Genomic DNA, 23,563 nt, shown 5'->3' on the forward strand with positions numbered 1-23,563 from the left:
AATGTTGATGCCCTATGTAGAATTATAATGTGCTATGAGAAAGAATAGAGGTAGGACATGACTTGGTCAGGGGCATTTCTCCTTTAGAAAATGTTATTTTAGTTGAGTTTTGAATAATGACATGACTTCCTCAGGACAGAAGATTGTCAGCACTGGGGAGTGGTATTCACAGGCGCCAGGTCTATAGAAGGACCTTATTCCCACATGTGCCTATAATGTCTACCTCATACTGTAAACTTAACATCCTAGGTGCCTTGGGTCAGTCCTGTGACCTCAAGACCTAGGGCACCCATCAAGTTCACAGAGCAATGTGGAATTGAGAGTATTGTGGAGAGGAGCTGGCTGAAAAAAGTCTAATTGAAGTAGATTCAGGAGTGACTAATAAGAGAATTGGAGATAAAAAGATTACTCCTATCCTAGAGGTAAATAAAACCATTGAGCACATAAAAGCTTTGTAGGAAAACCATATTTTATTCATGTAGGAATAATCCATGTGGCCTATAATTTATACAAACACAGCTATTTTCTTATATAATTATATGCAGTGTTATAGAACACTTAGTATTACTTGTCTGAAGGAAAAACCATTTAAAACAATAAATAAATTTTAAAATATAATCATATACTCACTGATACTTGTCAGCTTAAAAACTTAACCAATGAAAGATTACTGTACTTTTTATTTTTTAAATAAAAAATAAGAGCTTCTAACTGGTGATATCAATAATCACAATTTAATAATTCTGTATACCAAGTGGCAGAGTTTTAAATAGTATTAATTAGTATTTACGTTAATTTTAAAATTCAACAAAAGGACAAATCTGCAAAGGATGTAAACAAACAATTCATAATGATATAAAATGGCAAAAAAAGAAAGTTCATCCTACTACAAAACTAGATAAAATTATGAAAACAAAGAAATAACACTTTGTGTTATGTATTGGAAAGCATTGAAAATTGTATCCAATATTGACAAAATGCCAAAGAATTGGGCATTTACAGATAACTGCTAAAAGGATTCTAATGGATAGTGGTTAGCACTTAGAACATAGAATCTTACCACTAATCATATTTGAGCACGAAATTGCAATTTTAGTTTTTTTTTTTTTAATTTTTTTTTTCTTTATTTATTTACGATAGTCACACAGAGAGAGAGAGAGAGAGAGGCAGAGACACAGGCAGAGGGAGAAGCAGGCTCCATGCACCGGGAGCCCGACGTGGGATTCGATTCCGGGTCTCCAGGATCGCGCCCTGGGCCAAAGGCAGGCGCCAAACCCCTGCGCCACCCAGGGATCCCGCAATTTTAGTTTTAAATTCTAAAAACAATCCAATGTGCACACAAAAAACAAAAATAATTTCTAACCTAATAATATTATACAGTAGTAAGCATTTATCACCATTTTAAGTTTCTAATGATACAGAAAAAAATTACAATTCATTGTTTTGAAAAACAAAACATATTTGTTAAAAAAAATGCATAGAAGACCTGAAGTAATCATGTCAAGAATAAATAAAAAGAAAAAAAAAAGAATAAAGAAAAAGTTATTTTTGTGGTAGGATCATAATTGTTTCATTTTTATTTTCTGTTAAATGTTTGGGAAAATATCAAATGTTTACCAATAAGATTTTTTCTTAATATACAAAGTAGGGGGTGGGGAAGGGCTGACTGGGTGAACAGGAACTGAGGGCGGTTGATGGGATGAGCGCTGGGTGTTATACTATAGGTTGGCAAATTGAATTTAAATAAAAAATTAAAAAAAATAAAGTAGAGCAAAAACAAAGCTCTTCAGAGTAAAAAAGTAATTTGGATTATGATACAAATCTAGGCCTTGTTAACAGCTTCGATTCCTATATATATATATATATTTCTAAAAACTGCATTGTTCTATTCATTTGCATAATGTGCTTTTCACAAGTGGTGGAGAGGAAATAACCTATACTCTTCTCAGCCTGAATCTCTAAGCAGTAATAAAGCCACCGAGCAAGGAGACAGGACAGTGCTTTTCTTGACAACCTAGTTTGAAAGTTGAATAAGCTTCTACAAGGCACTTCGTGTCATGGGACCTTACCTGTCTGAACAGGAAGAGTGCATAATCATATGCACAGTGGGGCTAACCCCACTGATGTATTGCGTGTAATTCTATGCAAATACTTAAGGCATTATGCAAATATGAAAATCTGTTATCATCAGCTCTGAAAATATACTGAGCAAGTTATCTGGTATTTTTGTTGACACAGTTATCTGGTATTTTTGTTGACAGTTATCTGGTATTTTGACACACTGCATACCATCTCAGCTGTTTTCAAACATTTCTTGAAGCTGAATCTTTGCTGGTGAGTTTTATTTGTCTTTATTCATTACCTACACGTACAAACTGTGCTATTATTATTTTTTTTTTCTGTGCAAACAAGAACTTGAAACACGGGAAGAAAGGAAGTACGGTAGGCCAAATAAACCCAGAATCATGATCACTATGGCAAAAGGGTTGTAATCGTTAAAGATTCTAGTAGGAAGGAGTGAGAAGAGCAGAGACATGTCAGGAGAAATGGTGATAGAGTCAAGTGTTTGGAATAACACAAGAAGAAGGTCACCAGTCCAGGAGTGCAAGGGGCTACCAGATGCTAAAACAGCCAAGGAACAGGATTCTTCCCTAGAGCCTACAGAAGGAGCCCATCCTGCCTTCACCTTGACTTTAACCCAGTGAAACTGTTTTAAGACTTCTGTCCTCTAGAACCATAAGGGAACATGGATTTGTTCTGTTTTTAGCCACCAAGTTTGTAGTCATTTATTACAACAGCCATAGGGTACTAATTCAGGAAAGAAGGGAAGGCGGGACAGAGGGAAGGAGGGAGGAAGGAAGAAAGAAAAAAAAAAGAACATTGTCACAGCAGCCTCCAATCTAAGAACGCAGTAGACAAACCAGCAAAGAACAATTCCATGAACTTTCTGGCCGCAGGGGTTGCGCTGTAAACATCAGCCTACCTTTAAAATCATTTTGTGTGCTATTTTAGGTTGTTTATACCTCTATAGGAAAAGAGATGGTCAAGCCCATTTTATGTTTTTTTAAAAAAAGTTCAAGCTCTTGCTTGATGAAGTGGTTTCTATGGAAACAGCCTTCAAAATCTAATATAAGGAAAAAAGAAAATATTTTCAGAGAACAAATTAAAATGAATTCCAGTAGACTTTAAAATGGTTTAAAATTCAAATGTCAATTTTAGCACATGGAAATTATTTAAATAAAATTTGTTCCATAGAGATTTTTACTTTATATTTATGCTCCCATAATGAAAAGCATAGTTTGTCACCAAAGCAATGTGTACTGTGTTTGTGGGTTATTTGGCCATGATATATATTTCATCTTTATTAGATTTTACTAGTTTTCATGAATACTAATGCTAGTTTTAGCTGTATTATCTCCTTTTCTTTTTCTCTCTTTTTTGCTATTAGTTGTCACTCAAAGTGGGTTTACTTTAGCAAGTTTGCTATGCAAGTCTATAAAAGCTTTATTAGCACAATGAACTGCACACTAAGGAGCAGAACTCTAGCATAAAAACCTCTTCTTTTTCTTAATTTGAAAATATTTGAAGAACTTTTTCTTAGTCTTTCCCTGAGAAATCCTCCTACCCCAAAACACTGTTCACTCCCAAAGTTTCTGTAATTCTGACATCATTAAGGCAAAGACTATTTTTGCACATATCCTTTTAAAGCAATAGATTTACTGGCATTATTGTGGAATTTTTGTGAATGTGGTGCAACATGGCAGTAGATGAAGAAAATGGTTCTTAGCTTCTAGGTAAAGATAAAATATCTGCACCCTAGTGCACTGATCCCATTAATTCGAATAACTTAATTAAAAGCTTGCTGAGCTCCTTATCTCTGATAACCTGTATGTAGTATTATTCAGTATCTTTTCTTTTTTAGAATGGGAAAGAAAGCTCTGGTCTAAAATCAGTCCAGAATAATTTTATCTTAATATTTTTCAGTAATTTATTTTTCTCAGTTGAATCCTTCACACAGGTATTAATGATAAGATTTCACAACCCTGAGATATATCTAGGGGGGTTCATTCTCTTCCCATGCATAGATCATTATCATCATCATCATAGCTATCTTCTATCATGTTTAATTCTGTGTCAAACATTCTGCCTCAGGATTTACATGCATAACTTATCAACAGGGAAGTTTCTTTTTTTTTTAATCTGTATTTTACAATTGAAAAAAAAATAGAAGTTTAAGGGCATTTATCAGCATGTCCAAGATTATGTGGTAAGTAAGAAATTGCCTGTCTGATGAGAGGAAGTCTTCAGCTTCTGAGCCCTAGTTTCTGTTGGGTCCTGGTATGCAGACAGAGGAAAAGGAGTGTAGGGCAGAGGGTTGCCCAAAGAGAGGCCATGCAGAAGGGCAAAGAGCAACACAGATGAAGAAGGAGCACTCCAGCACCATTCCTGGAAACAGTTAAGACTGTTTTCCAGAACACGGGGTTAGCAGCAGAGACTTACTGTGCAACCAAGTCTATTTCTTTTACTTCTGTTCTTAAACCTACAAGTATCCAACTGCTAGATTAATAAAAACAAATTTTAAAGCATTTCCTTATTTTTAGGCATGTTCTAGAACTCCTTAATATATTCACTAGCACTTCAGAAACAATGGTTATTTGGGAAGAAAATCACATGGACTAAGTTTTGTAAAATGACTTGAAAAGAGATATCAAAGTCGTCTGTGTTATTTTGTAACTTCATGGTTGTAATAGCTGGTCTGTTGTTTGGGAAATATGATTTAGTTTTTCTTAAATGGATTATGTATATACCATGTCACTGAACTCACGTTTTTAACAAATATTCTACAACTCTTATAGAAGTTTTTAATTTTTTAATTAAATAATTGACTTGAGCAGCCCATTTAGTTAGGTTTATTTACACTGTAATAATTATGCAAAGATGAAAGCAACGACATCAACACACACACACACACACACACACACACACACAAATGCCTCTCTTACCTCAATTATAAAAGCTATGTTGGGAGAATCGTTGATATAACACCAAAATAAAGTTCAGCAATCCCCTTATTTTTCCAACACAAATGTAATGACTGTGATACATACAGGACGTCATACTCTGCAAGCGTGCTGAGATAGATAAATCATTGCATTGTCTCTAAAACATTACATCATAAACAGGATAGAACTTCCTGATGATCATCTAGGGCTGAAAGTGACAAAAGTCATAAGAAAAGTGTAAATAAACTCTGCAGCGGCCTCAAGAACCAGGCATATAAACCCCAAACTTCAATATAAGCAGAATTGAATATATCAAAATATACAAACCTTAAATTCAAGTTTCCTGATTGTCAAAACTGTTAACCTTATGATTAGATTCTAGGTTTTCCTGAGTTTGGAAAAAATATATAAGCTTCATTGTAGACTTCCCCACAAACAACCAAAAATCATGACCATTTTTTTTTTTTTTAACCCTCCCAACAATGCAGCCCAAACTCTAGCAACCTGCTCCCAGAGGATCTGGGCAATGGGCCTGTTGTAAATGCAGGGAATCCAGCCTGGTAGGGATCTGTGTGGCCCTGAGGCTATTTTAACCCCACTGTTGAAGATCCATGGACACTGTGCCACCATTCCCAGTCCCTTGAAAGGAAAGCACTCTCTGCCCCCTTAAAAGGATTCATTCAGATAACCAGACAATTAAACCCCTAAGCCAGTGAATAAGTGAGCTGCATCTTTAAAAGCCCAGTTCATTTCATGAAACCCACTAGATCTGATTTGAAATTAAAGGATTAGTCAGCTACTACCATGTTGCCACTTGTCAAAAATGCCCAAGAAATAACATTTTGGGGGCTTATAAACACTAATAAAATATAGTGTTTCTTAGAGACTGTACATTTTATCTTTCCTGAATTAAACCATAGTTAGATAAAAAGGCTCTCTGCTGTTGACCTAAGAAAGTCTGCTCTCCAAATATCTGGACCATTTTTTATTTTATTAAGAAAACTTGAGCCGGGAAACAAAGGATACATAAAGGATAAATCCTATCATTCAGTTTTATTTTTTTTTTATAAAAGATAATGCTAACACCATTCATGATAAAATTCACTTAATTTTTAAATTATCCTTTTTGTTTTTAAGCATAATTACTACTGCTTTGTTAAAATAATCTTTTAATTATAGTTATAGGAAGTTGGGATTATGAAAATATAAATTGCATATAGTATAAGCACATATTAAAAGTACTTTATGTTGATTTTGAGTAAAGTAGATAAACAAAGCAAGTCCTTACCAGCAGAAATGTGTTTCTAAAATACTGCATTTGCACATGCTCAGAATAATTTTGAATTCATTTTGATTAGAGAAAACTGCTTATTCTCAAGATGTTGTCAGACTTTAAAGATTTCCACTTTAGTGGTTTACTGTGACATCAATGCTACATTACATTTCATGCAAAAATCTGTTTCCTTAGCAACAGGAAGCAAACTGCTCATTTCAAGGAAACCAGTAGAAAAAAAAATTTTTTTGTTTAATGTTGAATACTGTAGCCTGAGATGGTTAATTACACTGACAGAATATTGTGGTAAATTAAAACGATTTTAAATCCTTCATAAACAGAATGTGAACTGCTGTACTGTATTAATAAAAGATTTTCAAAATCTTATTTTAGGGTACAGAATAAAATATGTTCCCACACATGCAGAATGTAAAAGAACAAGTATATTATCAATGAAACTAACACTAACTTTATGTTCTTGAACAAGAAGGTGATTTTACCATTTTTGGACTATATTTTTACCTCTGTAAAATAAATGGCATGGATTAGATTGGATCCAATGTCCTTATAGCTTTAGCAGTCTATGATTTTGTGATTTATAACTCTCACGTTGATTGGTGAAGATTTGACCCGACCTTCTTTCTATAGATAACGTAATACATCTCATAGCCTGTAAAACAAATATGAGCACGGTAGCTATAGGTTGTGGTGGAAAGGCAGAGCTAGTATCCACTCAGTCTCCACTTATTTTCTAGTGTTTTGAGTAATGACCAGTTAATCGAGGATGGATGAAAGAAGGCAACATGGAATAGTATATATCTTCCATTTTGGAAAATGTCAATGTGCACAAACTGAGCCAAACCTCAAATCTGATAAATTTCTGAGTTCCCAAAGAGGATCTCTGGTGTTTGCTACTGTTTTGAGCATACAGAAATTCCGGGGAGCTTGTAAGGGCTCCCTTCCTCTTGGATTCGACCCTGAAAGAGGTGAAGAGACATGGGGTCATGTGTCTTTGCAGCTCTTATTTTGATTGTGTTCTTTTGCTTCCTTAATGTTTGGTTAATCTTTATGCTTTTCTCATATTCCTATAAAAGATCAAACTGGAGCTTCCTTGACTGCAGAGGGAACCCTTCTCTCTTCTAGACAGCAGCCACTGTCTTAGGACTTGGCCTTTTCAGTAGCAATAAACAGTAATTCTCACCCCATTCCATCCAACCCACAAATAAGAGGAGGACCAAAGAAAAATTAAGCAGGCACATTATGCAAAACAGGCATCACTTTATATACTATTTATGCTCTCATCCAAAATAGGTATGTAAAACCTAGCTATCAAGGATAGAAGTTGACAATACAGTTTGGGGAGCAAGAGCCCATCTGGTAAAAATAATGTATATTTATGCTTTTCTACAAGAATGGGTTCTACCTCAAATTAACAGAAGGAAAGATTCTTAGAGTCATAAAGTAATCCTAAGCATCAACCCCAGTAATAATTGGCACAAGGCCTAGTACTCAATTCATGTTATGTATTATTGTTGTTTTGTTATTGTTTTCTTAATCATGTTAATTTAGTGATAATCATCTTGACTAGAAAGCACTAACTTAAACAAGAACGTGTTATTTTTATGAATTAGCAGACAATGGACTTAAAAGGCCCAGAGAGTCCTCAGTTTCAAAATATCTATTCCAACACATAGCTATCAGAATGATTGGTATTGTAGTATTTGATATTGAAACCATTGGTCCTTGGGGGGCAGTCATTCATTTGCTTCATTTCTGGAGTCTTTATTGTATGCAAGGTATCATTTCCAAACACTATGTTGGCAGTACTTTTCCCACATTAATGAGTTTAAACAAAACAAAACAGAATATTGCTTACCTTATGCCACAAACTGTTTACCACGCTGTCAAAGATGATGAAGTTGAATGTTCTGAAACAAGAACACAAAGAAGTTATATGGGAGAAAAATCATCCATAGGCTACAGCTGTAGGACACAATGACTATACAGAAAAAGTTATCATCCAGAGAAAATGACATTAAGCTCGGGACAGCTACATCGACAGAGACATTTTTCCTCCACCTCCAAAATGTCTTTTTTTTTTTTTTTTTTTTTTTTAGACAAAATAAATCACTTAGTAAGTAGGGAACATATTTTCCACTGCAGAAAAAAATACCCTCAGGTTTTGCAATCAGGCACTCTCCCATCTAAAATCTCTCAAGCGTGGCCTTGATGCAGTCACACGCATCAGGCGATTCTACAGGGACCCTTTAAGAGTAATATAATGCCAACAATAGCAGCATTCAGAGGTCTAGACATGTGGTTAGAAAAAAAAAATCAAAAAGCTTTAAGAGCTCTAAAATTGTTCATAAGAAGAATTTTTGTTATTGAGCACTAATAGGATATTATCTGCCTGAAGGCAGAGGTCTAAGCCATATGGTTTCTTGGAAAATCCACAAGATCCAAAATATGCAAGTTGATGTTGACAGTCACAGTAAAATGTAAAGAAAAATAAGTACATTGGAAATTACAGCGTCAAAAAGTTAAACTTCCCAATCTACTAAAAAATTAGATGTGAGCCAATAGAGATTAGCCTGCCTAACCACTTGGATTAAATCAGATATGAATGAAAGTAGAAGCATGATATTCTTTCTTCTCTTTTGTTATTGTTTTAATTAAGCCAGGTGGAGTTAGAGTTACTGTGAAAGTAAAAAAAAAAAATGTCTATTCTATGATTAAGTGGAATTTCATAAGTGAGGTCAGATTTACACTGAAGTAGCCTAGAATTTGGATTCTGTCGAATTTTGGTCTGGGGTTAGATGTAACAAGGATGGATGAAAGAATTCACCTAAAATTTGAGCTGGAAGGGATTCTAATACACAGGGAAAGTTCAGGGATATTTAATCCAGCAGCCAGAAAAGAAGTAGCAGCGTCTAATTAACATCTTACACTTGCAATTAAGAATGGTACATGGCATCATGCTGCTGCATACAGAAGCTTCCCTGTAATCAACCATATTAAACTGCTAAACCCCCTAAAATCTCATTTGTTTTGAAGTTCCCTCCCCTCCCAAAAATGTCCGTTTTGGTGGCAATCATAGTGAGAAATATTTGCCCCTAATAACTATGAAATTACAAAGTTTAAATCTCAGAGAATCTTGTCATCAGTCCATTCAGAACCAGACTTCAGCCGACAACAGGAAGTAGGATATACCAACTCCAGAACCACCTACCTTGGGATGAAGCTGTCATAAATGAAAATAATATCAGGGCACTAAGTGAAGCAACAGGGGCTCCCGGTAACACTCCAGCCCCAGCATTAAACTGGAAGGCTCACCAAAACCTATTACAGTATCTCTGACCTCTATAGACTGGACCAAATTCAAAAGAAGTTAGGTGAAATAAGCTTTTGATATGATTCTTGTTCTTAGGACTTAGACTATGAGTAAAAAGCATCAGAAAGTATGTGACATTTTCCATCCAAGCACAAGAAAGACAAAAGCATTAGCTACAAAGGGGCATAGACTACTAGCATAGGCGCAGGGAAGTAGATTTAGTGTAATCTTCTGAGGCTGGGGAGGATCATGAGTATGGATTTTCAAGTGAAGAATAATGTAGGTCTCATTTTTGAAAATAAAATACATTGCCACAAAATCATATAAACAATTTCTATGTTTCAAAGAAGTTTGATTCAATCTGAACCATAAAAATAAAAGGAAATAAAAATAAAGGAAATCCTTTAAAGTAATGCCATAAAGATTTTAGAGCAGGTTTAAGGAGCCAGTACATACACATACAAGTCTACTCTGAATAGTACATTGGAAATTACAGTATAATATATGTACATATTATACTGTAATTATGCATATATTATATATATATTCAGATAGTCACAGACAAAAATTATATATTGACAGTCACAGACAATAATTATATACATATAATTATTGTTTTAGTAAATTTTTATGCAAAAATGGCTTGTCAGCATTCCAAAGACATTTAAGAAACTATTTGAGTTAGGTTATCATATCTAAATTCAATATGAAGTAGTTGATGAAAAAAGATATAAAGGGATTTGACAAATAGACAAATTGTTCCAATATCCTTAGGAAAGTCATTCTAGGAAAGCTGGCATACAATATTAGCCTCAGTTGGTTATCAAATAAAAATGTCCTTGTGTATTTCAAATTAAAAAAAAGTAGGTTATTATTATATTACAGATGAAAGAAAGGTAAGAAAATGGTAGTAGTAATAGCATAAATTTTGTATCTTCTTCAAATAGAATTCAGCAATGTATAGAATGAGTTGTACATCATGACCAAGTGGGACTTATTCCAAAGATTTAAAACAGATTCAATTTTGTCATTGAGGTAAAATTGACATATAATATATTAATTTCAGGTATACAACATAATGATTTGATATTCACATAATGTGAAATCACCACCAAAATAAATCTAATTAATATCTGTCACCATACATAGTTAAAATGTTTTTCTTGTGATGAGAACTTTTAAGTTTTAATGTCCTAGCAACTTTCAAATAGGCAACACAATATTATCAAATACAGTCGTGATTATTAGCTATAGTCTATACTAGGCAGGATCAATTTTTTGAAAATCAATCATTGTAATCCATTGCAAAAACAGGCTAAAGAAAAAAGACTACACGATTGTGTCAGTTGATACAGAAAAAAAAAAAAAAAAAAAACCCACAAAATTCAGCATCTATTCCTGACAAAAATTCTCAGGAGGATTGAAAGGAAGATTTTCCTCGACATGATAAAGAGCGTCTATGAAAAGCCTGCAGCTAACTTGCTTCTTAATGGTGAAAGACTAAATACTTTTCCACTACTATTTGCAGCCAGGCAAGAATGCCTGATCAAACCAACTTACTCAACATAGTTCTGGAAATCCTAGTCAATGAAATCTAGTGGGAAAAAATGCATATAATTTTCAAAGGCCAAAAAAAACCCTATTTGTAGGTAACATATTTGTCTACAAAGAAAGCAGCAAGGATTCCAAACTATTCCTAGAACTAATCAGTGAGTTCATCAAAGTCATAGGATACAAGATAAGTATATACAAATCAATTGTTCTTCAGTGATCTATAGTGGAAATGTGGTCACCAAAATTAGACTGAGAAATACAAATACCGTATGATTTTGGTCCTATGTGGAATCTAAAAAAAAAACAAAAACAAAAACAAATTAAGGAACACACAAGAAGCAGACCCTTAAATACAGAGAATGAACTGATGGTTGCCATAGGGAAGGGGTTGGGGGATGGGCAAAGTGGGTGCAGGGGAGTGGGAGATACAGGCTTCCAGATAAATCATGGGAATAAACGACACAGCAGAGGGAATATGAGCAATGATACTGTAATAGTGTTGAATGGTGACAGGTGATAACTACACCTGTGGGGAGCAGAGCAAAACATACAGAAATGTTGAATCACTATGTTGCCTACTTGAACTAACCTGGTGTGCCAACTATATACAAATAAAAAAATATTTCAAATGCCATTTTGCATCTGCTAAAAAATGTTATACCTAAAAGGAAATGTAATAGATTAAGTCCAGATGTGTATGCTGAAAACTACAAAATGTTAAAGAGAGAAATCCCAAAAGATCTTGACAAATATGGACACATACCATATTTGTGAATAGGAAAATACAGCAAAGATATAAATTTTCCTCAAATTGGTATTTAAGTTTAATATAATTGCTGTCAAAATCCCAGTAAGACTTATTTATGCTAATTTTAGACAATGTTTTTCTAAGATTTACACAGGAAGCTGATAAAACTAGAATAACAAATAATCTGGAAGAAGAAAAATAAAATGACAATGAGTGCTCAGTCTATCTGATTTCCAGATTTCTCATATAGCTGAAGTAATCAAGATTGTGTAGTATTGGTGAAGGCATGAAACATAGATAAATGGAACATTAATTAAAGAATCCAAAAAAATAAAATAATAAAATAAAGAATCCAGAAATAGACCCATACAAATATACAAACTGATTGTTTTGTAGTTTTCAACAATTTTTTTTTATTTTAGGAAAATTTCAGAATTACAGCCAGATTGCAAAGATAGTACAAAAAGTTCCCATATACCTCATGCTCAGTTCCCTTATTATTAACGTCTTGCATTATTAATGTAAATTTGTTACAATTAAGCAACCAATATGATACATCATTGTTTTTTATTTTTTAATATGTATATTTTTCATTGGAGATTGATTATTTTTATTAACTGAAGCTCATAGTTTAATCAGATCCTCTTAATTTTACTTAATATTATTTTCTATTCTAGGATCCTAGTAAAGACACAATATTACGTGTAATAATTATATCTTCTTAGACTTCTCTTGGTTAAGACAGTTTCTCAGACTTTCATGGTTTTTGATAACCTCAGTAGATATGAAAGGTCAGGTATTTTGTAGAATGTCCCTCAATTGGACCTTAATGATGTTTTGCTCATAATTACACAGGAGTTCTATGTTTTGGGGAGAAAAGTCAAAGAGGCAAAATGCATTATTATCACATCATATCAAGAGTATATACAGTCACTATGATTTAACACTGTTAATATTAGCCTGGCTCATCCGGCTGAGAAACGGATTCCCAGGTTCCTCCACTATCAAGCTACTCTTTTTATACCTGTTTTCCTACTGTATTATTTAGAAAGAAGTCACCTTGTGCAGCCCACATTTAATGAGTGGGGAGTTATGCTCTCCTTCTTTGGGAGTAGAACATCAACATAAATTACTTAGAATTCTTTTGCACAGATTTGCGTTTTCTTCCATCCTTATTTAGCTATTCGGTCATTTATTTATAACAATGTGGACTCAGAAATGTCTTCCTCAGGTTATAATCCACTACAAATTTATTTAACTTGTCTGCCAAATTGTTCTAAACTTTGTCGTTGAAGTCATTTGAGTTGACCGCTGTGTGCCTTTGATACACCCTAGTTATCATAAGTTTTTTGCTTGTTTTTGAGCATTTCTTTACTTTCTAGCACCATGAGATGCTCCAGACTCATACTGTATATCTCTTATTCCGATACTATAATCAACCTTTTCTCCTTGGGGCTGCTTGTGTTGGAGAATAGCATTAGAAACCAATATTTGTGCGTTGAGTGTGACTGTTCTAATGGTATGTTGTTCCTTGGTCCTCTCACCTGATGTAGTAAGAAGGGCAGGTATGTATACAACCCATGTACATACACAAATGTGTAAATAGTTCCACGTGTAACTACCTGTATCGATATTAAGCTAAACGTGTTCATGCTTACATTTCAAATTTGAATTAATTACCACATAGATGATTCTAGACTCTCACCTTGCTTATTTGTAACCTCTTACTCCAACAGTGAGAAACTTGGCCTCCTCCACCTGCCATCCATTCACATAATTATTTCATTGCAGGATAGAGATACAGATAGAAGTATCTAACTTGTTGGCCTGTAACTCTATAGGAAACACTTTCATCAACTATAGTATTCATCCAGTTTCTTTTGCTTTTAGTTTTACAAACTCCACTAATCTTCAGAGTTATTTTTCCACCTACCCCGTTCAGTAGGGCAGTTTCATGTAATGGGAATACCATCGGGTTGTTTCGCAACATTCTGCATTCCATTCTGAATCTCCAGACCTCCTTTATTTACTCCTTTGACAATCTCCCTTTCTTTATCTGAAGTTTTTGAACAAGATCATTTTCTAACTTCCTGAAGAGCTTTAACATTTCTTCCAAGGCAGATCTGCTGAGAATGAATTTTCTCAGCTTTTCTTTGTTTGAGAAAGTTTGTATTTCTCCTTCACTTTTTTTTTTTTTTTTTTTTTTTTTTTTAAAGAGGGAGATATTTATTTTATTTATTCATGATAGGCACACAGTGAGAGAGAGAGAGAGAGGCAGAGACACAGGCAGAGGGAGAAGCAGGCTCCATGCACCGGGAGCCCGACGTGGGATTCGATCCCGGGTCTCCAGGATCGCGCCCTGGGCCAAAGGCAGGCGCCAAACCGCTGCGCCACCCAGGGATCCCCTCTCCTTCACTTTTGAAGGATGATTTCACAAGATATACAATGTTGGTATGGTGGATTTTCTTTTCAGCACTTCAAATATTTCATCCCACTATGTTCTTGCTTGCATTCTTACTGAATAAAAGTACACTCTAATTCTCTTCATTGATCCCCTATAGGTAAGATACAGCTTTTCCTCCGTCTTCTTTCAGGATTTTCTCTTTGTCTTTGTTTTTCAAAGTCTGGGTTTTTTTGTTTGTTTTTTGTTTTTTAAAGTTTGAATATGGTATGCTCAGGTATAGATTTGTTGTTCTTATTTACTCTATTTGGTTTCATATGAGCTTCCTATGACTGTAGTTTGGTATCTGTTATTAATTTAGAAAATTCTTGGTAATTATTTAAATATTTCTTCAGCTCTGCTCTTCTCTTAGGTATTACAATTATACATATTTCATGCATTTTGAAATCAAGTATGATGTTGGGTGCTGTTCTCTGTGTTTTTTGTTTGCCTATATTTTTAATTTTATTCTTGCATTTCAGTTTGAGAAGTTTCTATAGACCTTAAAGCTTACTTATTCTTTTATTAGCCATGTTCAATCTACTGATGAGTCCAACAAAGGAAATTTGCATTTTCTAGACTGCCTTTGGCTTTTTCCTTAGAGCTTCTATTTCTCTGTTTACATTTTTCATGTGTTCTTGCATGCTGTGTATATATTTCCTTCAGTGTCTTTAACATACTAATCATAACTCTTAAATTCCTTGTCTGATAATTCTGAGATTTGTGTCACATATGAATTTACTTCTGATATTTGCTTTTTCTCTTTACCCTGTGATTTTTTTTTCTTGTTTTCCTGTATGCCTTGTAATTTTTTTTGAAAGCCAGACATGATGTTTTGGCTTATAGGAACCAATATAAATAGTCACTTAGTGTGAGGTTTTCTGTTAATTTAGCTTGAATTTGTGCTATGTTTAATGTTTTCTGTAGAACATTTCAAATTTCTGTTTTCCTTTTTTTTTTTTTTTTTGGCTTCTTGTTTTCTGGCTTTGAGTTTTCCTAAATATTTCCTCTTAGAGAAAGTCTGAGTCTTGCAGCATTTTCACCTATAATCCATGGTTATTATATTGGAACCCTGGCCATCAGATGTAGGGTAGGGGAAGTGTTCTGGAATCTTGTGACTAAATCTGTCTCCTAGTGTGTTTTTGTATCTGGACTGTAAACTTCAAAAGTGTTTTTCTAGTGACATAGCATCTCCTGGCCTCTTAAGTAAAAACAGTTAAGACTAGAGGATAGAGTGGAAGAAAGAAGAGGAATTCTCTTCTTCAGTTCAGATAAGACTCTGGTAAAGTCATTTTCTCTCAGGAATGACCCTTTCTTATAGACAGTGATCTGGACAGTGATCTTATTCACAGTGATTGATCTCACCTTTCCCACCCATACCACAAGAGAATCTTTCTTGGATTTTCACTGTGAGTACCTGCTGGGGTTCCTGAAGGTAAAGCCCAAGAAACTGTAACCTGAAGTAGTTTTTCAATATAACCCATACTCAGCTCCCAGTAATTCATCGAAATTGCCACTTACATGTTACTAACAGTCTGTAGCTCTAGTAGCTTCTACCTAGATAAGTATATCTTGGCTGTGACACTCTGGATTTGCCTCCTTCAGGTTTCAGTAGTGGCTCCCTGACATCTAATTTCTCTAAAAAGTCACAGATTTTCAGTATGTTCAGTTGTGGGTTTTTTTTTTTTAAGATTTTAATTTATTTATTCATGAGAGACACGCAGAGGGAGGCAGAGACACAGGCAGAGGAAGAAGCAGGCTTCCTGTGGGGGAGCCCGATGTGGGACTCAATCCCTGGACCCCAGGATGATGACCTGAGCCAAAACCAGACGCTCAACCACTGAGCCCCCCAGGTGCCCCCTCAGTATGTTCAGTTTTGTTATTGGTGGTGGTGGTGTTTTGTTTTGTTTTACCACAAGGGCAAAGCGACAGCTTTCAAGTTCTTTATATATCTGAGCTAAAACCAGAACACTGCTCAACTAACCTTGGACAAAGATGTGAAAACAATTCAGTAGAGAAAAGATTGCCTTTTCAACCAATGATGCTGAAGAAAGTGGACGTTTATATGCAAAATATGAATCTCAAATTCATTCTCACATCTTATACAAAAATGAGCTCAAAATGTATCATGGTCTTAAATGGCAAGGTTAAAACTATGAAACTCTTGGAAAAAACATAAGTGAAAACATTTTTATAGAGCTATAAAAAAGTTATTGATACCAAAAAGTATGATCTATTTTTTAAAACCGTGTAAATTAGTCCTCTCTCAAAGTATACATATATATATATATATAAAATATATAGTTTGCTTAAGAGAGGATGAAAAGAAAAGCAAAATACTATAATTTTAAAACCATTTATCTATCAAATGACTAAGGTCTAGAATATATAAAGAACTTTCAAAATACAATAGTTGAAAACAGGGAGCAATCCAATTAGAAAATGGGCAAAAGTCATGAAAAGATATTTTGCTGAAAAAATACACATATGTCAAATAGCATGTGAAAAGACATTCAACGTCATTAGCCATAAGGGAGACACAAATCAAAGCACAATCAGATGTCACTGCGCACCATCAGAATGGCTGAAACAAAATAGTGACCATGACAAATGCTTGTGAGGATGTAGAGAAACTAAATTACTCAGGCATTGCTGTAATGTAAGGTGATATGCCTGCTTTTGAAAAAATTTTGAAATTTTCTCGTTTTTTATAAATTTTTATTTATTTATGATAGTCATACAGAGAGAGAGAGAGAGAGGCAGAGACACAGGCAGAGGGAGAAGCAGGCTCCATGCACCGGGAACCCGACGTGGGATTCGATCCCACGTCTTCAGGATCGCGCCCTGGGCCAAAGGCAGGTGCCAAACCGCTGCGCCATCCAGGGATCCCTGAAATTTTCTTAAAAAACAAAATCTTCCATTTCATAGAAGCCATCAGTTGCACTCCTGGGTTTTTAACCCAAAGAAATGAAACTTATGTTTACACACACCAAAATAAATAAATAAATAAATAAATAGATAGATAGATAAATAAATAAATAAAACCACAAATCAAAGACACAAAAACAAAAACAAAGCAAAAATATACGCAAATGTTAATGTCACCTTTATTTATAAGAGCTCTAAACTAGAAACAACATAGATGTCCTTCAACAGGTGAATGGCTAAACAAACTGGGGTATGTTCACATTATGGAATACTAACAAGCAATGACAAGTAAAAAACTATTGATGCATGTACTACCTGGATGAGTCTCCAGAAAATTATGCTAAAAAATATCCCAATGCCAAAAGGTTACACACTCTATTAGGTCACTGATGAAACATTATTGAGATGGAAAAATTATAGAAAACAAATTAGAAATGGAGAACAGATGACAGGAGTTAAGATTGGGGGCTAAAGGCAAGTGGCATGGCTATACATGGAAATGAGTGGATTTTTTGTGGTGATGGAAAGTTTCTGCATTTTCACTATTCAATGTTAATGTCATGTTTGTGATATTTTATTATTATTTTTCAAACCTTATAAATGGGGAAAATTGGTAAAGGGCCCATACAATCTCCCTATTATTTCTTACACCTATAAACAAATCTACAATTATCTCAGAATGAGAAAGTTTAACTGAGTTTTTTCTAACAAGTTTTTTTTTTTTAATCAGTTTTTTTTTTTTTTTACTTTTAGAAATTATTTGGAAAAGCAAGTCACTGGGTCTAAATGGTAAGTGACAATGACTGTTTTTCCTGATATAGTTTGAGACGTAAAATGAAATTAATATATCCAATCTGAAGCAGGGCGGTAGTGATTTTATTTTACAACCCGTGTCATAAAAAAACTTGCAAAGGTGTTTAGAGAAGCACTTTTTGTTTTCTTTGATTCAAGAATGATTCAAGCTGAAAAAACAAAACAAAACAAAACAAAACAAAACAAAACAAAAAAAAGAATGATTCAAGCTGTTATATTTAGATAGACTTTACTTGACAGTGAGATGTCGTTATCACTCTTAGGACTGAAGAAGTGATAGAAAAACTGAAGCCTGTAGAATAAAATACTTTTCCACATAATAATCTACAGAGACTATACACTATTATCAATCATGAGTAGTGATTCCAATATTAGTGACTGACAAGAGAGTTACTTGATTATTGTTTTTTATAATATTCAATTACTTATTTGTCATGTATTTGTTACCCAGAAGCATATATGAATCAGAATTTCTTTACATAAGTTAAGTTATGCAAATACACTTTAGAGCACATAGGCTATTATATTTCCCGTCCTAAAATTGCCTTCAGGCTTCAGGTCAGTCATCTTGCATGGAACATTTTTCTTGTGATTTACAGGAGGCATCACATCTGTTTCTTTGCCTAAAACCCAAGAGGCAGTTGCTGTATTAGATAAAATACATTTAAATTATTGAATGCAAGAAAATTTCCCAGCGTAGTACTTCCCATAGTCTGAAACCATTTCTCATTTTTTATTTAAATGTAAATTTTATGGAGTTAATCTGAATGCAGAATCACATGAGCCTATTACTTTGCTACTTGTGGAAACAGTGAATCATAGAATTTGGTACTGTAAATCAACTCATAGATAATAATTTAGCCAAAGCCCATAGTTGATAAAGAGGGAAGCTGAGAGTGAGGGCACTGCAACTGGCCCAAAGCCTCAAATTAGGCAGAGTAAGAAGGAAACTAGATCATAAAGCACCTTAAAAAGGGGTGCTTTATTAATATGACATATTGCAGGAATTTTAATATCTCTTTGTGCAATGAAGCTAAATAATAGAAAACTTGCTGCTCATAATATCACTATCAATTTAGATTTTATTTCATTTGGAAAGATTCCCTAGAATCCTAGAAGATCACATTGCATTCGTCTCTTTAATGTGTCTGTGTGGTTAATTAATTGATTGATGATTTTACAGAATGAACAATTTCTCACAGTATGATGAAGCTCTAATCTGCAATGTGATCATATTTGGGGGTGGTAGGTAATTAGGATAAGATTATGTCATGAGGGCGGGGCTTTCGTGATGAGATCAATACTCTTATAAGAAGAGGAAAGAACACACTCCCCATGTGCGTGAATGGAAGAAAGTCCATGACAGCACACAGTCAGAAGGCAGATGTCTGTCTACAAGCGAAAGCAGATTTTTTACAGCTCTGCTTTGCTCACTCTTGCAATCTTCATCAGATAAGTCCTTGAGGAAGATTCCATGAAATCCTTGTTCTCCTCTGAGCCCAATTTGAAAACTACTGATCTGTATTATTAAGCAATAAAAGAGCATATTAAAATTCAGCCTTAATAAAGGCAATGAGCATGCGTTCTATGAAGATGTGGCTTAAAATAATATAGGCTAACATAGACTCTGATGACTGGAAATTCATAGCATGGATCATTTGTTTTTAGTGGCATGCCCAAGGACTAGAATAGGACTCAGCAACATGGCAAAAAAATGTGCAAACCAGGTGTAGAGCCTTGTAGGCTGCAGAAGATATGAGAGGATGTAACAGGACATCCGCTGAGAAGGTTGTGTAAAAGGTACACCATCCTTCAAAAAGATCTTTCCAAGCATACTTGACACTAGAAAGTCATTTGTGTTATTAATCTTCTCTTTTAATTAAAGGACCATTCTGTGCTATAAGATAAATAATTGCATTATGTTTATTAGTTGGAAATAGTTTTCCCTCGTACTTGAGAGTCAGGGAACTATGTAAGTTGATTTTGTATTCATGTCGCATAGAATTAAATATGCAAAGTAAAAGAAGAAATTAACAAAAGAAAAATTGGAGCAGTAAAGCTAATGACAATTCCAAGATTTATTATTTGGACAGTATACAAAGTTTTATAAATATTCAATCATTTTAAATCAGCAGTCAGCATGCAGTAAACCTGTGACTTCCTTCGTCAATCTAACAACTTCCATGAAGTTGTTAACACAAATTACAACTTTTAAGAGGCTTTGTTTTTTATATGAATATCAAAGTCCCTGTTGGCTAATAAATATGCTACAGTTTGACCCGTAGCTTAGTAGGTTCAAGTAAAATGGGACTTGAAATGATTATTGGTATGTTTCTTTTAAATAAGTTATATCAAAGAATATTAATCCATGCATTAAAATATGTGCAAGTGTCAACAGCCAAACTGTGGAAGGAAAAAAAAAAAAAGAAAACAAAACAAAACAAAAACTGTGGAAGGAGCCTCGGTGTCCATTGACAGATGATGGATAAAGAAGCTGTGGTCTATGTATACAATGGAATATTCCTCAGCCATTAGAAACGACATATACCCACCATTTGCTTCGAGGTGGATGGACCTGGAGGGTGTTATGCTGAGTAAAATAAGTCAATCGGAAAAGAACAAACATTACATGGTCTCATTCTTTGGGGGAATATAAGAATTAGTGAAATGGAATAAAGGGAAAGGAGAGAAAATGAGTGAAAATATCAGTGAAGGTGACAAAACATGAGAGACACCTAACTCTGGGAAATGAACAAGGGGTAGTGGAAGGGGAAGTGGGTGGGGGGTTGGGGTGACTGGGTGATGGGTACTGAAGTGGGCACTTGGTGGGATGAGCACTGGGTGTTATGCTATATGTTGGCAAATTGAACTCCAATAAAAAAATAAAAATAAATAAAATAAAAAACAAAATATGTGCAAGTGTTAGGGCGTGTGGGCTGTTCAGTCGGTGAAGCATCAGACTCTTGGTTTCAGCTCAGGTCATGATCTCAGGGTCCTGGGATAAAGCCCCGTGTTGGGCTTCATACTTGGGGTGGGGGGAGTCTACTTGAGGATTCTCTCTCCCTTTCCCTTTGCTCTCTCTCTGTCTGTAAAATAAAAAAAAAAAACCTTTATATCTTTAAAAAAAATAAAAGCCAATACTTAAATATAAATAAATATATAAACAAATATGTTTTCTTTTTTTTAAAAAAGATTTTATTTATTTATGCATGAGAGACACAGAGAGAAAGGCAGAGACACAGGCAGAGGGAGAAGCAGGCTCCCTGCGGGGGCTCTGATGCAGGACTCAATTCCAGGACCCTGGGGTCACACCCTGAGCTGGAAGAAGCTCGACCACTGAGCCCTACACCCCTCCCCGGGCATTCCAAATATCTGTTTTCTATGTATTTTTGAAATATTCACACATATTCTCCCTGCAAAAGCTCAACATTTCTAAAGAGCAAGTCACATATAATGAAGTAATAAAAAGATTTATCTCATAAACAAATATGGATCACAGTCTAAGAGGCAACATGGCATGTATTTTAATACATTTAAATAAATCCACTCAGTTACTTGGCTAATAACACACTTCATAAACCGATTTCCTCCTTAGAAAAATTACTGAAGGCAAGATAATTTAGAACTAATGTTTCCAAAATAAATAACTTTAAATTGTACAAAGTACTAAAATATTAAATCTAATTAAATAATGACACATTTACAAATGTTCCATAATAGTACAATGAGTTTCAGAGGCCTGGTTTGTGTTAATATCTTTGAGTGCTTATTCTTCATACAAATCACAACTAAATAGATTTCAAGAGAAACATTTGATGGTGTGATTTATGCAGATTATTTGATTCAATTTCAATTAAGTTGCTTCAGCAATTTAAGCAGCTAATTTGATTAGCCGAAAATGTTTTCCTTCAGTAGGATTTATGATAACTTTAAATCAGTCCCCCATTGTAAAATGACTTTATTGATTGGTAGACTACCATGAAGCATTTCCTCAATTTTAGCAAGATTCATTTTTCGTGTGCTTTAGAGTCAAGTCATGTATTATGTGATTGAAGCCCTTGACATTCTATTTACACATCACATAAATTTATAAATCACAAACTATGATAGGGATTATAGCAGTAGAATCATAATGCATGATCCAGATTTTTTCACCTTCAGTTGAAAAATTAAATTTGATGCTATGTCTATGTCTAAAATAATAAAAGGGAAATAAAATTTTATATTCATAAGTTATGGGTCTTATTTGTACATATGCAATCTCTTTGATAATCATTGGTGGTCTTCTTAAAAAGAAGGTAATAGAAGAACCCCAATTCAGTCTTTATTTTTCTCTGTGTTTGATGTCTGAGATTTTTTTTAAATGATATAAAAATGTGTGGTTTTCACTGGACAATGGGATAATAATAAGTTTTATTAGGAAGTGCGGTTGGCATTAGCAAAGTTTGGATCAGCAGTTCACAATCCACAGATTGTCAGTTCTGAACTTCAGGTGATAAGGACTATGTGTAAAGACTATGGGAAGAGAGGAGTAGACTGCAGTCAGCTTTATCAGAAACTGCATACCTCCTCCCTGAAAGCGATTCTAAAGTTCAAAATCATTATTTTTGGAAAGGCATTTGTTATCACTGCTCTAATACAATAACTTGCTATTTTGACTTTTTTTGTGCTGGCCATGTTTATTTATTTTCTTGATTTTGTTTTTAACGGAGGGGCAGGCCCATAGCTTACTTCCCTTCCCCTCAGACTCACCATGAATCCATTCTCAGTCCCTCAATTCTTTGAGATGTGCCATGTCCGAAATCCACACAATTCGATTTTTACAGGTCGCTACTAGTAGTAAAGAGCAAAGGCAAGGAAATAAGCAGGTGGATAGGAAAACCCTGAGGTTTGTTTGAATAAAAGACCCTTCCAGATAAATGACTCTGGCTTCTCTAAGAATCTCTGAAATGCCTAGCTAGATGAAAGGAAAAGAAGAAAACGGACTAGTGGTTCATTGCCAGCACTTAAAGATTTATGCTTTAAAAGGTATATATACCAGCACTTTGATTCATTTATTATGCTACAAGTTAATAACCACTTTTCCTGAGCTTGTTCAAAATGACATTTTAAAATGTCACTAAGTCATCTGGCTAATTTCAAATTATATTTTTCAAATGGTCCTGGCCACATTTGTCCTTTAAGAGTTTTAACCTAAGCTCTACTCAACCCATAAGGGAGGGATTCTATGCCTAATCATTTTTGATGTTGTTTCATTTTTTTTTAAAGTGGTTGTAATAACTTACACAGGTACAACATAATATACCATAAATACTATAACAGAGGTTTTATACTCTGTATTGTTTAACAATTTGCCAAACATCAAAAGCTATTAAAAAACATATTGATTCAACAGTTAACTACTTTGTTGAGTAGAGGGGTGGGAAAACCAGCAGGTTAATTAAAAAAAAAAAAAAAAAAAGAGCCAAACTAA

The sequence above is a fragment of the Canis lupus genome, chromosome 14 (assembly GCF_048164855.1).
Source record: "Canis lupus baileyi chromosome 14, mCanLup2.hap1, whole genome shotgun sequence".
Taxonomy (NCBI): domain Eukaryota; kingdom Metazoa; phylum Chordata; class Mammalia; order Carnivora; family Canidae; genus Canis; species Canis lupus.